Source organism: Papio anubis, chromosome 10, assembly GCF_008728515.1.
Source record: "Papio anubis isolate 15944 chromosome 10, Panubis1.0, whole genome shotgun sequence".
Lineage (NCBI taxonomy): Eukaryota > Metazoa > Chordata > Mammalia > Primates > Cercopithecidae > Papio > Papio anubis.
The window spans coordinates 80,060,723-80,079,019 of NC_044985.1; the positions used below are offsets into that span (position 1 = coordinate 80,060,723).

The 18,297-nt window shown below is 37.1% G+C and overlaps 1 protein-coding gene across 6 annotated transcripts in view; it reads right to left on the bottom strand.

The window, feature by feature from the left end:
• The window catches only part of HECW2 (HECT, C2 and WW domain containing E3 ubiquitin protein ligase 2), a 390,676-nt gene that overhangs the window by 218,866 nt on the left and 153,513 nt on the right, over positions 1-18,297 (bottom strand). The window lies entirely within an intron of this gene.

Below are 18,297 nucleotides of genomic sequence, written 5' to 3' on the forward strand. Positions count from 1 at the left end.
TTTCCAGCAGGAGTAACAATGCCCCAACACCAGCTCTGTTGTGGGAAGATCCCCCATATTTGGTCCATGAGAATCATGTGTTCTTGCCTCAACAACTCAAACAGTGCAGGTTATGGTCAGCACAGCCCCTTGCACTCTGAGTTCCAGCCACAGCCTCTCACCTTGGGAGTCATCAGGTGTGGGTCGGACACCAGTCCACTACAGACAGCACTCATGAAGCTCTTAGAGCAGTTCCCTTCATGCCTCAATCATTTATTTGACCTGAGGTAGAGGGAAGTACCCCTGATGAGGCCCTGAAGTGAAAGGTGACAAGTACACCCAAAATCCAAAATGAGATGCTTGACTGTCCAAGCAGAACATGGGAAGGAGGTGGTCCAGTCATTCTCATGACCCTTACCCGGTTGCCACGTGAGACAGGAGTTGTTGATTTCATAGGGGATTTCTCTGGGGCCATTGTCTATGTTCTGGGGAACCTGTTACATTTGTCAAAAACATACACATACACTGAAGAGAAGCAGGGGTACTTAAATTCCTCGGTAGGAGACTGGATGTGCATGTTAAAAGTGTAGTAGGGAGTCAAAATCTTGTACAAGGTTTCCAAGCCTGTGAGACTGAAAAAATGGCATTTCTAACAACAAAAACAGGGAAATCAAGAACTGGTTTCGGCCGGGCGCGGTGGCTCAAATCTGTAATCCCAGCACTTTGGGAGGCCGAGGCCGGTGGATCACGAGGTCAGGAGATCGAGACCATCCTGGCTAACACAGTGAAACCCCGTCTCTACTAAAAACACATAAAAAATTAGCCGGGCGTGGTGGTGGGTGCCTGTAGTCCCAGCTACTCGGGAGGCTGAGACACGAGAATGGCATGAACGCAGGGGCGGAGCTTGCAGTGAGCCGAGATCTGCCACTGCACTCTAGCCTGGGCAACAGAGTGAGACTCTGTCTCGAAAAAAAAAAAAAAAAAAAAAAAAAGAACTGGTTTCACTTGTCAGTCTGTTCGTTTTGAACAAACTGAGTTTGAGAAGTGAGTAGCATATTCGGAGAGAAATGATCCTGGGAGCTTTAGACAGAGGTTGGGATTCAATAGGGGTATGCTGGGATACTGGCTCTCTGAGGGAGGGAAAGCCCTGATGTGTAGTGTTTGCTGCTTCCTGTGGTGTAAATGCTCTCATCACAGCTGACTTTCTGCTACCAGCGTGCACGCACTGAATGCAGAGCTGTGCTTTCAGTGCACGACGTGCAGAATGGGCTCTTGGGAGCCAACAAGAGATGGCTCCAGGCACCTTTGGTTGGAGATGAAGCTTTCTGCTTAAACTGGCCTCTTAAAAAGAAGGAAATCCACAATAAAGTCTGAAGAATATTTAAAGAGTAAGGAAAGAAACAAGTTTCTGTAAAAATGGAAGGATTGGTCAGAAAACTGGGAGATCCAGGACAGTGTCACAGCCAATGAAGAAAAAAGTCTCGAAAAGAAGGGGCAAAAAACAGTATCAAAGGGTGTTGGGGGTTGAAGAATAACAAAAGGTCTAGTAATCTAACTTTTAAGAGTTACTGTTGATTTCCAAGTGCATGGTTTTAGTACATAGTATGGATAGAGGGGTTCTAGTTGTAATTTCTCATAAAAATAAGAATTTTCTATTTGAATTTTATTTCTTCATATCTTTTTAACAGAGATAGCTTTTCTTAATAGAGATATTAAAGAAATTATGTTGAAATATTTTAGCTTATAGATACTTGCATTGGTCACATCAACCTTTAGAAAACAATAAATTACATCAGTTACAGTTTAGAGAAAGATGAGTAAGTTTTAAATTTTATGGCAAAGAAATGTTTGTACTCTACACAATCATGTTAGATCATCTCACTCTCTCCTATGCCTAGGGCTTATATAAGCAAGCACTCAGCCCCATGGATTTAAAATCCCAAGGAAGGTGTGCTGCACTAAAAAGGAAACATAAGAGATAACAGAAGAAAAAGTATTTCTATGTATTTGATCATAAAGATCACCTGAAAAACTGTGGCAGCTTTACAAAAACAGTATTGGTGAGATATTTTAAATGGTGCTATTAAAAACTAGTGAAAAACTATAAATTAAACCCCTATGAGCCTCCATCTAAGAAACTGAATCATCACATTCTACTGAATCTTGGAGGATCAGATTCATGTTCAGTGGGAGGCCCAGTAAATGCCCATTTAACATATTTCAGTGTAACCACACAAGCTTGCTGGGTGCAAGAGAGGAGACTGACAAAGGGGACAATCGAAGCAGCATGGGAACAATTCCAAATCCTGCACGTGACCCAAGAGGGAATGTGAAATATGCAGTTCTTCCAAGTATCCTGCCAGGCTGCAGAGAATTTTAGTTTTTGATGACAAGGGCTTTGTTGTTATTATTTGTTTGTTTGTTTTCTTATAAAAATAGCCCGTAAATATAAGCTAACTTCTTCTCTGGCACTCAGTCTGAGACAGCAGTCTATTCTAAAATGGGAAGAAAAATCTGCCATTGAATTTGGTGTTAAGTCATATTGCTTTCCTAAGGAGTTTTCATGGGTAATTTTGGCTCTACTAAAAAATCACCTTCAGGAAGTGGCTTTAGCACCTAATTCCTTTTTAAGAAGCTCCTCCACAATGAAGGAAATTCCTAGTAAGCACTGTATTTTTCCCTGCTGTGTTACTGAACAACCATGTACACATTACTTAATCCATCTAAGCCTTCAGCTTCTAATTTATAAAACGAGACCAGTAGAGTAAATGATCATGAATTTTCTTTCTAAATTAAAAACCTTTATGGCTCTACATTTTAAAATACACTTCAACAGATAAATAAATTATGACGAAAAATATCATACTTCACTGCTAGCATTCAATTTCCTTAAATAAGTAACACAGTTTCCTTACATTTGAGTGAAACTTATTTAAAATGTAGAATTCGGGAGGTTCCAAAGACAGCTTCACATAATGTCACTAAGATGACAATGTTGCTGCTTGTCCTAGCAGTGTTGATGCAGTTTGAAAGAATTTTACAAGTAACAATCCTAATTATTTTTAAGTAAAAAAAATTTTTTAGAGACAGGCTCTTGCTATGCTGCCTAAGCTGGACTCAAACTTCTGGGCTCAAGCGATCCTCCAGGCTCAGCCTCCCAAGTCACTGGTACTACAGGCAAACAATCCTGATTTTTCAAAAGAATTTTATTAGTTTCATAGCACTCCATTCAGGCAAATGAATCACATGATGGACCAGAAAACTTCAAGTTACCTTACGTATGCTGACCAGTAACCTTGCTCAAATCAGCAGTTACATCGGGTCATGTGCATAGCATAGTTCTCCTTGTTTATCTCCTTGAAATGTCTCAGAAATGACAGGTTTTTGGCAGTTAAAGTGAAAAGAGAAAAAGTGGCTGTCACGGAGCCCAAAACCAAGAATTTAACCTCTAGATGTTCGCTGAATTCTTAAAGCTTTCCTTTTCATGGTGAATGCTTTACAATGTCAAAAATATGCCACAGACTTACACTTAAAAAAAAAAAAACCTACTATTTATTTGGATGCCTTAAAAAGATACATACTAAATATTTAGAATCCTGTTAGTTAATTTAATGTAAATTCCCAGTTGGAAATTTCACATTTTTTAGGTTAGCCATTCATTAACATATTTGAGTCTAATAGTATAGCTTAGTGCTATAAATATAGTCCCCAAAAAAGCAGTACTTAATTTTGTAGAGGGAAAGGATGATCACTTCTTTTTTTTTTTTTTTGAGACAGAGTCTCACTCTGTCCCCCAGGCTGGAAGGCAGTGGCATAGTCTCGGCTCACTGCAAGCTCCGCCTCCTGGGTTCACACCATTCTCCTGCCTCAGCCTCCTGAGTAGCTGGGACTACAGGCGTCCACCACCACACCTGGCTAATTTTTTGTATTTTTAGTACAGACGGGGTTTCACCGTGTTAGCCAGGATGGTCTCCATCTCCTGACCTCGTGATCCGCCCGCCTCGGCCTCCCAAAGTGCTGGGATTACACGTGTGAACCACCGCGCCCAGCCGGATGATCACTTCTTGATCCATCAATAATCTCAAAACAGTACTTGCTTGTACTAGAGGTATAATAACTATATCACATATATACTGGTACATATTTCAGAGTGTCAAAAATATAATAGATATTCTTCATGCCAAAGAAGTTATAACTTTTAGGGAAACATCTATGACTGCTTAGAGCAGCAGATGCACATTTTCAGAAACGAGAGAATAAGAAAGACCAAAAAATGAGAGTATAAAGCAGTAGACACACTGAATTCAGGAAAAAGTTATTTCTATTTAAACATAAAATGCTTTCAATATTGAAGATAGATCCTATAGGTAAGGAAATGGGAAACAAAAGGCTGGTACACTGTAAAAAATTAGGAAAAACCTGCAATGATGACTCATTAACTGTGATCCTGGATATAGAGGATATTTAAAATCTTCTTTCAGAAGCCTGGTACATAGTAAAGTTCTAACATCGTTAAACAAATGGATGAATGAATACCCAAAATATTCTGTTCAATAAAATCATTAGTTGAAATCTACACAATATGGAATCATCCTCAGTAAAAAAGTATTTACTCATACCATAATTACTCTAGCTTAAAACTGACTCTCGAACGAATTAATGAATCTGCACAGATGATGCAGCACAGAGAGCTGGGTAAGGTGCTCAGCCTACAACATGAACAAGATGCAGTGAAGGAGTCTTATAAGAGTGCAATGGAAGGAAGAAGCATGGAGAAAGACAAATTATAAATAACACAGTGTAATCAGCACTGAGACAGTGATATTATAAAGGGAGTAGGAAAGGGAGTAGGAAAACAGACTGATTACCCAGAATAGTTAGGTAGATTACCCACAGAATGGGTGACAGAATTTTCTGATTCCTCGCTTAAAAGATACACAGAAGTTAGACAGAGGAAGGGAAGGGAACAGGAGCTGTTCTCTTCAAGTACACCTGCAAACCCTTCAGGACAAAAGACTGGCATGTGCACATACAATTTCCACCTCATGGAATGACCTTTCTTGTGTGTGAACACCAAAAAAATCTCAATTTCATACTAAGTCCAAATATCATCTTCTTGGTAAAGCCCTTTCTATACCCTTCCCATCTCTGAACCCATCTGAGGCATTAAACTGCCCTTTCTCCATGCTCTTGTGGTCTTTGTAATATTGTTCTAAACACAGTACATTACAATTATTTCCTTCCTACTTATATCTCACCCTATTGTGAGCTGATTCACGTTTTATCCTATTGCCTAGTGGCAGCCACACAGTAGGTTCTCAACAAATGTTTGCTGGGGATGTGGGTAGTGGGGTGGCTACCTGGCTACTCATGTATCACAATTATAAATGTTATCTTGTTTCACCTTTGGTGCAATCTTATGAGGTTGGTACATTAAGAAACTGAGACTCAGAATGGTTCAGCAACTCTTCCAACTGCCAAATACTACTGTCCTGTACCCCCACTCCAAAACCATCTTCAGGGCCACTGTATTATTACCCAATGTTGAGGTTAATGGAGACTCTATCCAGTTCCAGCTTGTTCGTAGGTAAGGCATTATCGTGGTTCTGATAATGATTTTATGAATTACAGTAGCTGAGAAAATGTGATCATTTATGCTATTTGACTGCTGTTTTACACATTTTGATGAAGGAAGAGAAATATCATGCTTTCTCAATGAACATACATTTGGAGTTTTGCAATTCGTAATTTAAATAAAATAAGTACAAAAATTCAAACTATGAAAATGTGGAAAAATCCCTTAACATCACCACTAAATCTGAGTTACTCTGGTTTCTAAAACTTAAAACAGGTTGAAAATCTGAGTTGCTCAATGCAGTTTCTCTGAAGTCCGTATGAACTGCACACTATTGTGAAGTAGGTCTGTATTTATTCAACAATGTCAGCCAGATTGCGGGGAACAATTGACGGAAAAAATTATAATGACTTTGATAGTTATCACAGCTCCACTGTAACTCAAAGATTGCAAGCATAAGGTTGGTTTAAGGCCTTGACTTTACAAATAATGATAAAAATAGCTGGTGCAAAATGAAATAGAGAACACGTGAGAGCCTGTTAAGGGGAAGACCCACTGGAGAAAATGAAGAGAAGATTTTGAATGTATCTGACATCTTTCATCATAACCTACATTAAGCAAGAAAAAAAGATATTCTTTGGTTTGGTAAACCAACAAGGATTTGAAGTTAAATTGTAAACTTCACCTATGTGCTTCCATTTATTTTATAATGCAACTTTTTTTGTATGTGTCTGTGTTCTATAAGAAAATCAAGCCCAGTGGACTCTGGTGCTGCTGATTCAGATAAGTCAGGTTTTTTTTTTTCATCTTCAAATTGTTTATTTATCCAAATGATTATTGTTTTCAGCCATTATGTTATGGAGGTTTGTTACATAGAAAGTGTCTATGAAAAAAACACAATAATAATAGTAATGACTAATGTGGAAGAAGGGGTTTAAAATAGGATGGAATTAAATGTTGTCAACAATAAAAGAAAAGATGGGAAAGAAAGTGATTGGGATGAAAAGATCCTAAAATTCTTGTACAGTTTGAGGCACTTAAAGATCCCGATTCATTATATGCTAACTCAATTACACATGTCAAAAATTGAAAGGATAAACCTTTAAGAGAATAGACTAGAATGTTTAAATTCCAACAAATACACTCAAGAAGAATGTGAGATGTGGGAGTAAAGACAACTCATCATTTCCATTGAGGGCATAAAAATAGGGGGGAAAAAAACTAAGAAAAAGCATGATATACAGAAAATAAATAAGATGTTGAAATAAGTCCAAACATATCAAAAGTAAAAGCAGATGTAAAAAACTCTACATGTACCAATTTTAAAAGATGCTCACTTAGATTAGATCAAAAATCATAAAGCTTTACATGATTTACAGCAGTTAAATCTAGAGCACACCAAAGAATGGCTGAAAGTAAACTGATGGGAAAAGATACACTAAGCAAAAACTAACCAAAAGGAAGTTGATATAACAACCGATAACAGACAAAACAGACTTTAAGAAATACAGCAAGATACAATAATGGCATTATAAGTAACTTTATAGGTGTGTCCACTATTTAGTCCTTAAGAAAGTATAAAAAGCTAATTATAACAAACACGATAAAATTAGTATGTGTAGTAAGCAATTATTTCGTGGGTTAGTAACAGTTGCAACCAGAACAAAGAATTTCTAAACCTCATGCAAAAGCTATCTTAACTCAATCACAAAATATTTACAAGTATTTAACATTTACTAATTTCGGCTATATGAGTCTCCTTTAATGAAAAGTGACACAAATAAGCATGGGGGGCAATAAAAATACAACAAAGGTAATGTTTCTAGAATCATCTCAATCTGTGGAGAGAAGAATGCCTATATCAAGTATTGCTTGCAATCAATATGTTAAGGCATAAAATACACTAAAGCTTATTTGGTTACACCAACCTATGCAATTTTTGAAAACCTACCAAATATCCAGGGGAATCTTTCATAACCATTTTGAACATGTGGACTCCTCTGTGGACCAAAACTTCCACACACATTTTAAAAGGAAGATCCGTGATAGTCTGAGCTACCAAGGTGATCCTGTGAATTCAGATTCCACTAAACTATTTTTCATCCACAATGGTCATGCACTGTCCTTGGTATGGCCCTGGGTATGCCTGCTCATTCAGTATTTGAACACTTTACAAAATGTATTCCAAAGTATGATACTTTCTAACCCCTAATATCTATTCTTGCAGTGACCCTGCAAGGATGTCTTAGGCTTTGAAACAGACTAGAAGACTAGATACATTGTTAGCAAGACATTCTACTATGGCAGAGACACTGATTGCTCACTGAATAGCCAGACTTCTATGCATTTCCCACTCCCCTTGCAGTTAGGCAGAATTTTGCTAACAATGCTGAACAATGAGCTGTGAGCTGAAGTGGTATGTGTGGTTTTGGTGCCTACGCATTTAAGAGCTGGCATAAGAGTTTCCAGCGCTCTCTTCCCCTGACACTTGCCCAAAGAGGTCATGTGTCCAGATGGCATAATGATAAAATGGTTGAGCCTTTAATAATCCAAAAACGAAAAAATAAAGAAGGTGATGAGCCTGAGTCCCTACATGACAATATGAATCAAGCCCCCTGCCAACCCACACTAGACATGCAGCATTAGCAATAAATAATCCTTTGTTCTGTTAAGCCCTGAGGATGCAGGGTTAGTAAATTATTGCAGCATAATCTGACTAGGTGACAAGAATTTAGAGTTAAGTTGTTCCAAAAAAACAATTTCATGTTCAAAGCTCTTATTTTCTAAGAGCATTTAAATATTTTAAAGATATGACCTAAAACAACTTTTCTTTGGCAGAAATCATGATAAAAAATCAAAAGAACTTAGGATCAGCCACTCTTAACCGTATCTGATAGCTATTCTGAAGATGAAATACCTAATACATTAATTCTTTGTTCCATTTGATTGAATTTCAAATTAAATTGCAGATTTCCCATCGCCTTGTAAAGCATGTTGATTTGGAACCTACACAATACTCAAATTAAAATACTGTATTATTTAGCATTCACATTTTAAGTGCTTACATAATTTCTAGAGCTCTGCTTCAAATAAATGAACTTTGTTTTCCTTAAGTAGAAGTGGCCCATTGTGTCACTTTAAACTGGAAATCCCTTCTTGGGAATTCATTCAGTGGTTAAGTTTGTGCTGTAGTTTCAGGCTACCAGTAAAATGATTTTATTATTATTAATAATTACCAAAATATTAATGATAGTTTATAATAATCATAACCTTACAATCTGCCCAAGCACCTTGCTGAGCATTTTATACGCAATACCTCACTTAATTCTCATGTTGGTGGTTTCTTAAGTCATTTTTTTAAAGATGGAGAAATTGAGGTTTAAAAAGTTAAATAATCTGCCCATGGTCATTCAGCTAGTCATTCATTGAATTTACCAATGTGTCTAACTGTAGCGCCTGAGATCTCAACAACTGATAATGTCAGAGCTTCTCAAAGTGTGCTGCTGTGACGGTCCTGGGTAGTTCATTGACAAAAGTTATTCCTTAACAGTTAATGCATGTCAGAAAGAAATATACCTAACAATGCAAACCTTTCTCTAACACTATTGCTTAGAACATTGTCAGGGTAGACAGTTTGTTTTGTTTTAATCAAATGAGTTACTTCACTTCACAGAATACCTCTAGGTTCATCTATGTTGTCACAAATGAAAGGGTTTCCTTCTTTTTTAATGAATGCATAGTATTCCATTGTGTGTATATGTGTGTGCGTGCACGTGTATCTCACATTTTTCTTATCCATTCATCCACTGATGGACACTTAAGTTGACAGTATATCTTGGCTATTGTAAATAGTGCTGCAATAAACATGGGAATCCAGATATCTCTTCTGTATCCTGATTTCATTTCCTTTGGATATGTATACCCATAAGTGGGATTGCTGGGTCATATAGCATTTATATTTTTAATTTTTTGAGGAGCCTACATAGAAAACTCTTTTTATGATGCTTTGCTTTATTGCACTTCACAATGTGTTTTTGTTACAAATAGGTGTGTGGCAACCCCACACTGAGCAAGTTGGTGCCATTTTTTTTCCAACAGCATATGCTCACTTCATGTCTCTGTGTCACATTTTGGTATTTCTTGCAATATTTCAAGCTTTTTCATTATTATTATGCCTGTTGTGATGATCACTGATCAGTGGTCTTTGATGATATTATTGTAATTGTTCTGAGGCACCATGAACTGTGCCCATGTAAGACTGTAAACTTAATCAAAATGAATATTGTGTGTGTTCTGACTGTTCCAATGACCCAACAATCCTCTTTCTCCCTCTCTTCAGCCATCCTATCTCCTGAGACACAACAATATTGAAATTAGGCCAATTAATAACCCTACAATGGCCTCTAAGTGTTTAAATGAAAGGAAGAGTCACACATCTCTCACTTTAAATCAAAAGTTAAAAGTGATTAAACTCAGTGAAGAAGGTATCTCAAAAGTTGAGTCAGGCCAAAAGCTAGGCCTCTTGCTTCAAACAGTTAGTCAAGTTTTAAAAGCAAAGGAAATGTTCTTGAAGGAAATTTAAAGTGCTATTCCGGAGTACATATGAATGATAAGAAAGTGAAATAGCCTTATTATTGATATGGAGAAAATTATGGGGGTCTGGAGAGAAGATCAAAGTAGTCAAAATATTCCCTTAAACCAAGCCTAATCCAGAGCAAGACCCTAACCCTATTCAATTCCGTAAAGGCTGAGAGAGGTAAGGAAGCTGCAGAAGAAAAGTTAGAAGCTAGGAAAGGTTGATTCATAAGGTTTAAGGAAATAAGCCGTCTCTATAGCATAAAAGTACAAAGTAACACAGTAAGTGTTGATATAGAAGTTGCAGTAAGTTATCCAGAAGATCTAGCCAAGATAATTGATTAAGGTGGCTACACTAAACAACAGATTTTCAATGTGGGCAAAACAGCCTTCTATTGGAAGAAGGTGCCATCTAGGACTTTCATAGCTAGAGGAGATGCCAATGTCTGGCTGTAAAGCTTAAAGAACAGACTGACTCTCTTGTTAGGGGCTCATACAGCTGGTGACTTTAAGGTGAAGCCAATGCTCATTTACCATTCCAGAAATCCTAGAGCCCTTAAAAATTATACTGAATCCACTCTGTTGGCACTCTAGAAATGGAACAACAAAGCCTAAATGACAGCACTTCTGTCATTTAGATTTACTGAATATTTTTACTGAATATTTTACCGAATATTTTAAGGCCACTATTGAGACCTACTGCTTGGAAGAAAAAAAAAAAAAAAAACAGTCACCTAAGAAGTCTGATAAAGATTTACAAGGAAATTAATGTTTTTTTCATGCCTGCTAACACAACACTCTTTCTGTAGCCCATGAGCCAAGGAGTAATTTTGAATTTCAAGTCTTATTATTTAAGCAATACATTTCTTAAAGCTATAGCTGCCGTAGATAGTAATTTCTCTGATGAACCTAGACAAAGTAAATTAAAAGCCTTCTGGAAGGGATTCACCATTCTAGATGCCATTCACAATTCATGGGGTAGACTAAAATATCACCATTAACAGGAGTCTGGAAGAAGTTGAGTCCAACCCTCATGGATGACTTTGAAGGGTTCAAGACTTCAGTGACGGAAGTCACTGTAAATGTGGTAGAAATAGCAAGAGAATTAGAATTAGAAGTGGTGCCTGAAGATGTAACTGAGTTGCTCCAATCTTACGATAAAACTTGAATAGACAAGGAGTTCCTTCTTATGAGTGAGTAAAGAAAGTGGTTACCTGAGATAAAATCTACTCCTGATAAAGAAGCTGTGAACATTGTTGAAATGACAACAACAACAACAAAAATTAGAATATTCCATAAACTGAGTTGAGAAAGTAGCACCAGGGTTTGAAAAGATTGATTATAATTTTGAAAAAAAGTTCTACCATGGGTAAAATGCTATCAAAGAGCATTCATGCTACAGAGAAATCTTTTGTGAAAGGAAGAGTCTATGTAGCAAACTTCATCTCTGTCTTATTTAAAGACATTGTGCAGTTATCCCAACCTTCAGCAACCACCACCACCCTGATCAATCAGCAGCCATCAACATGGAGGCAAGACCCTGCACCAGCAAAAACATGACAACTTACTGAAGCTCAGATGATCATTAGCATTTTTTAATGATAAAGTATTTTTAAATTAAGGAATATACATCAGTTTTTTTTAAGACCTAGTGCTATTGTACACTTAATATTTAGATTATAGTGTATACACAACCTTTACATGTACTGAGAAACCAAAAAACTTTGGGTGACTGGCTTTAATTTGCTATTAACTTTATTATAGGAATCTGGAACCAAAACCACACTATCTCTGAGTTATTCCTGTATTGTTTTCCATAATGGCCGTACTAATTTACATTCCCACCAACAGTGTGTAAGGGTTCCCTTTTCTCCAAATGTCACCAACACTTGTTATATTTTGTCTTTTTGATAACAGCCATTCTAATAGGTGTGGGGTGACATCTCATTGTGGTTTTGACTTGCATTTTGATGGTGATTAGTGATGTTGATGTTTTTTTCATATACCTGTCGTTCATTTGCTTGTCTTCTTTTGAGAAGTGTCTATTCTGGTCCTTTGTCAATTAGACGGTTTTAAGAAAAATATTAACACTACAGCCAATCATCTAAAACTGCCAAAAAATCAAGAAGGTAGTGAGCAAGTAATTAACAATTGGGAAATACCAGACTACAATTCTGAACACAGGAAAGAAAAATGAAGACTTGGGACATAGGACACTGAAGTTCCAGCCTTGATTCTTCCCCCAACAAGCTGCAGGGTATCACCAATCTAGACCTTAGTTATTTATTTATAAAACATAGGCTTAAACTTTGGGATCTTAAAGCTCTATGATACATGATCATAATGCCTTGGCTCACTATTGCAATCTTACTTTATTTTATTCTCCAAATGTGAAGAAATATGAAAATTGTCAAAATATATTACCATGATACTTTTTTTGACTGACAGTCAAAATACAGTTGTTCTGCCATTCATTTTTGAAGACATAATCAATCCATAGACACTGAGAGGTCTACTTAAAGTGTGGTCCAAAGAAATGCTGGTAAATTATTTGTTACCGGTCCATGACAATATAAGAAGCTTGAGCCAGAATTTGAAATACTTACATTAAGAAACTTTAGTTTAGATGATTTTTTTTCATAGCAACATTTTCTCATTGAAGGAATCAGATATTGATTTACACTCTAGAAAGGAGCATCTTATCTGTTCATAGATCAGTAACAGTTTGCAGACCAGTACTTAGAATAACTACTGGTATATAGCATAGTATACACTTTCACATTTTCATTATGCAAAATAAATAAATAATTGTCTTAATGTGCACTTTCCTAGTTCTGTTAAGTACCTGAAGTTGCCTACAAATGAGAAATGGCAAACCAAGCCTTTTGGAGTGTTTGCTTTTCTTTTGAACAGCCAAAAAAATAACATAGGTCCAAAGGTGAAAGGGAATTAGACAGTGAGCCTGAAACAAATTTACTATGATCTACGTCCTCTTTAAACTGTTTCCATTTGATTCTTCATGGAAAGCTGTTTGTGTTGCACGACCTAAGTGTCTTTGTATAAGACAAGCATTTGGTTCTTTTTATTTGGTGCACTTAGGAGGAGGCAATAAGGAGCGCTGTTAAATTCGTAAGGAATCGGCCAGGCGCGGTGGCTCAAGCCTGTAATCCCAGCACTTTGGGAGGCCGAGACGGGCGGATCACGAGGTCAGGAGATCGAGACCATCCTGGCTAACACGGTGAAACCCCGTCTCTACGAAAAAAATACAAAAAACTAGCTGAGCGAGGTGGCGGGCGCCTGTAGTCCCAGCTACTTGGGAGGCTGAGGCAGGAGAATGGCGTGAACCCGGGAGGCGGAGCTTGCAGTGAGCTGAGATCCGGCCACTGCACTCCAGCCTGGGCGACAGAGCGAGACTCCGTCTCAAAAAAAAAAACAAAAAAAAAAAAAACAAAAAAAAAAAATTTGTAAGGAATCAATTCTAATTTTGGAGACCAACAATAAATTATAAGCCTAGTGATTTCCTCAAACCATCTGCAAGGCAGGAATTGTTGTAATTTGGAGGTTTGGGACTATAGCTCCATTGAAATCATCTCTAGAAATCTCAGGGTGTATATGAGGCTTTCTGGAAGGAGGAAATATAATTAGCATATGTTTTGAGAACGGTGTTCACACCAAAGGCTCCTCAAATAATGCTTCGATATTTTCAACTTTTTTCTTTGTATTTCCAATAGGGCCTATTTACTGCCTAAAAATGCCTAAAGAAAGATTTATTTTTCTGATTCACATGCATATGTTTTCCCTCCAGATAAGAAGTGCTACAAGTCATCTGGAGTGCGTTGTACAAAACATTCTGCACAATGAGCCAAACAAAAACAAAACTCACATTTCTAGAGGGGAAGAAAATGTAAGCCAAGAGAAACACAATCAAAATGCAGAGTGTGCCAACAAACCACACCTCATCAGCTTGATGTTCCACTAAATTCCTTCTCCTTTGGGTCTTATTTCTATAGAGACCATCTCTCTGTTCCATAACTAAAACTAGAAGTTGCTAGGAAACAGTCAAGCTTCTCAGGACACAACTGACGGGCAGAGGCTGCTTCCTACCAAAAGGTATAGAAATCTTAAGCTATTTCTGACATACATGCTATTGTTATGAAATCTGGATTCTCAGCACATCTATGTCACAGAGCCCAAGAGAGAATTTATTATGCATGTTCCTGTTTATCCACACAGTATTAAATTTATGATTTAACCTGAACCTCAAAAATCTTTTCCCATTTAGCATGGTGCTGCCTCTTTTCTTTCACTTCCTCTCCAAATGTTTCATTTTACCTACTTTCATTTAACAGCATCCAAAAAATTGTTTTGCACATTATCATGTTACTAAGTACTCATTTGAAATATTATTCCCATCACATTATTGGTCCTATTAAAGCACTGAAAATTTCCACATGGCTTGGAGTTACTGTGTTCAGAATTTTTATATCAAAATTTTGTTACTTCTTTTAAAAACCTGGTGGCTTTCACAGATATTAAAATAGTCCTTAACACTCTCCACGAAGTAGTAACTACCAAAGCAGCCCACTCACTCTTTATCTTGCCTTTAAAAGCAGTTGTTACCCTTTTCCCTTTCTTATATTTCTAGCTGTGTTAGTGACTCTATTAGCAACAACTGCAGATACAAGAAAGCCTGCTGCTGACTTAAAGAGAAGAACATTTTTTCCACATATAACATGAACTTCAGAGTGCCAGTCCAAGATCTATTTTCTGCTCTGCCATCCATAGCTTTTTATTCTCTTGATTGATGCCTCATGATTGCTACATGGATGCAACAGCTCAAGACATCGTATCTTTTCACCAGAGTTCCAAGGACAATAGAAGAGGAAGTTTAAAAGACTCTTCATGAAACTCTGGTTTTTCATTGGAAAGCAAAGTTCCCCCAAAGTTTTCCCATTAGATCTCATGGGCAAGAACCGAGTTACATGTCTACTTCTAGACTACTCAATGGTTGGATTAGCCTACAAGTTTAGACCTTTCCTGAGCCTGGGGAGGGCCTACCTACCCTGAGATTAAGGACTTACTGCTCACCCCACTGACCCAATCAGGGTTCTGACTACAGAGGGAAGGGGGCAGAAAATGGACCCTTGTGGGATCTGGGATGCCAGGTCCTCACCCCTTTTTCCTGCTGGGATAGAAATCTATTAGAAAATACAGTAAGAAGTGACAACATAGATGTAAGCAATCAATTTTATTCATCATTCTTTGGAAAAGGCTAGAGGGGAAAACTGAGACCTCTTATCTCCCATCCTAAATCAAATCATAGAGGAACTTCAGCTTCAGACCTTAACGAAGTAATTAGCACCAGACTAGCCTTCCCAATGTACATAACTATAAAATTAGAAGTAGAAGTGGTTTTCAGACATTGGAAAACAGATGGTATTAGACTATAATCTCAGAGAAAAGAGAAACTTACAAGGTGACACTATGATCACCCAGATCTCAGATGAAGGACAATTTCCTGAGTGTAGAGCGAGAAGCTAGAGTCCATAGTAGTTCTGCTGAGCTTGGATACAGAGATCAGAGTCTGGGTCAACTGCAGTACTAGAATCTCCAGGCCAGGGTCCTGGAAACAAAAGAGCTCTAGAAGAATGAGGGCCAGAAGTCCACAAAGGGGATCCCCTACAAATCTTTGGCCAAGGTCTGGGCTGCACATACTCAGAAAGAAATGACCAAGGCTTTATAAAGAGCAGCTTTACAGGGCTGAGAGGACAACAGAGTGACCAGAGGTTAAGCAGTGCTGGTGAACATTGGAGCTATAGCTCAGCCAGAGTGAAGAGACCTGGCTAGCACTCCAGACATCCAGCTAAGACATCAGAAATGCTGCTGCTTAGGAATAAGCACAGTGTACTAGAATAAGACCTACCATACACTTATTTCACCACAGCCCAAAAGCAAGACCTAACAAAATCCACAGGGGAGACCAAACTCGGAGGATGAATTCAACCAAGTTAGAAATAGTAGAAAAATACACCGGCCTTTTCGCAGATCCAGTCTAACAAAGTGTGAAAAATCAAACCTACACAAGTTCAAAGAAATAAATCTGCCTATTAGAAAAAAGAAAACACTGTTATTCCACAGAACTCAGAATTTCTACCACATAGAATCCTCAATATCCAGTGTAAAATTAAAAAGTGCTAGCTATGCAAAGAAATCATAAGAACCATGGTCAATGAAAAAAAACTAGTCAATAAGAACTCCTCCTGAGATGGCCTAGATGTTGAAATTAGAAGACAGAAACTTTAAAGTAGCCATATTCAATTCAGTTTGAAGAACTGAATAAAAATATGATCTCAATGAGTTAACACACAAGAAATCTCATAAGAGACATGGAAACTAGAAAAAGAGAAATGTATATTCTAGAAATGAAAAGTCAAATAACTCAAAGTTTAAAAATCCATTGGGTGGGACTGACAACAGAATGAAGACAAGAAAAGGGCAAAGTTAGTGAACTTGAAGATAGATAAATAGAAATTATCAAATTTGAATATCAAAGAGAAAAGATGTCGAAGGAAAATGAACCAGCGCCTCGGGGCCTTGCAGAACAACATGAAATGATTTTAACATATGTATAACTGGTATCTCAGAAAAAGAAGAAAAAAATAAAAATAGAAAAAAAATTTGAAGAAATAATGGCCAACATTTGTCCAAATTTCATCAAAAACATTAACTTACGAAGCTCAGAGAATATCAACAGGAATAAATAAAAAGAAAATCACACCTAGCAATACCATAGACAAACTGCTGGAAACCAAGATAAAAGAGAAAAAATCTTGAAAGCAGCCAAAGGAGGGGAAAAAAGACATGTAACATGGGGAACAAAGACACAATGATAATGATAACTTACATGAGAAAGACACAGAAGCTTCTTGAAATAAACTGATGAAGAGTTACCACTTTTCCAAAGGGATTTATTTCCTAATTCTGCTTTCCTAGTGATAGCCTTGGATTAATTCCAGACTTAGGACTCTGACCTATACTTCTTCCTCTAGAAAGTAAAATACAACAACATCAAGATTTTGCGGTTTTGGTCACTTGGAGATAAGATTCACTGTGGATGGAATTCCTTAGTTCCTTCCTGATTACATTTAAACAGGGAAATATAGCAAGTGTGTGTATGGGAATCAATTTTTTAAGTGATTCTAGCATTTTAAAGATTAATTATTCATACACAAAATAAATCACCTTATATGAGAAAGTAAAATTGATTATTTCCCAAACAAATATCATAAAAGGATTTTTAAAAACACATTTTGGTATTCGTATTCGTAGTCTTATATTAAGTCTTCTATTAAGATTATAAAATAAAATCTAAAATGGGAAAAAATGAGAAAGCCTAAAGAGAAGTTATATGAAGTGCAAAAGAGTGAAATTACATTCAAATCAAAAGGGTTACTTCTAAAGTCCCATCAAAACTGTAAGATTTTTTGTGAACATAATAATACAAATGTAATTTTTAAATTGTGTATCTTCCTCAATTTGATTATATTTTTAAACACACTTAGGGAAAATGCTGTGAAGACTTTTCCCCTTTTTTGGTTACCATAAGAAAAAAAAAAGAGAGATAATAATTCATTAAAGTTTTGCCCATTTTGGATTTTTTGTTTTCCAGCGTGATTAACCATTAAGAGTTATAGAAGTGAATACAAACCAAATGTTTTTATTTCAGTCAATATAAAATTCTTTATCCCAGAGAAAAATAAATTTCAGTGGGTTTAACATTCTAACAAAATTTCAGCAAGAGTGTTGTTTTGCCTCAAACAAGGCCTCTCAACAGTGGTACTACTGGCATCTGGGGCTACATCACTCTTTGTGGAGGAGGCTGTCCTGTACATTGCTGGATGTTTCACAGCATCCTGGCCTCATATCCCCCTACCCAGTTGTGACAACCAAAAATGTCTCCAAACCTTGCCTAATGTCCTCTAGGGGGCAAAATCTTCCCTGTAAGAAGCACTGCCATAAACAGATGGGTCTTCTTTTTCCTCTCATTTATTCATTTAAAAAAAAAAAAGGGGCGGCGGGGTGGCGGGGGATGCTTGGCTTACAACTTACATTGAAAGCAACAATGGCTTCCTAATATCTGATGCTAAATTTTGGAGAGAATTGTCTTT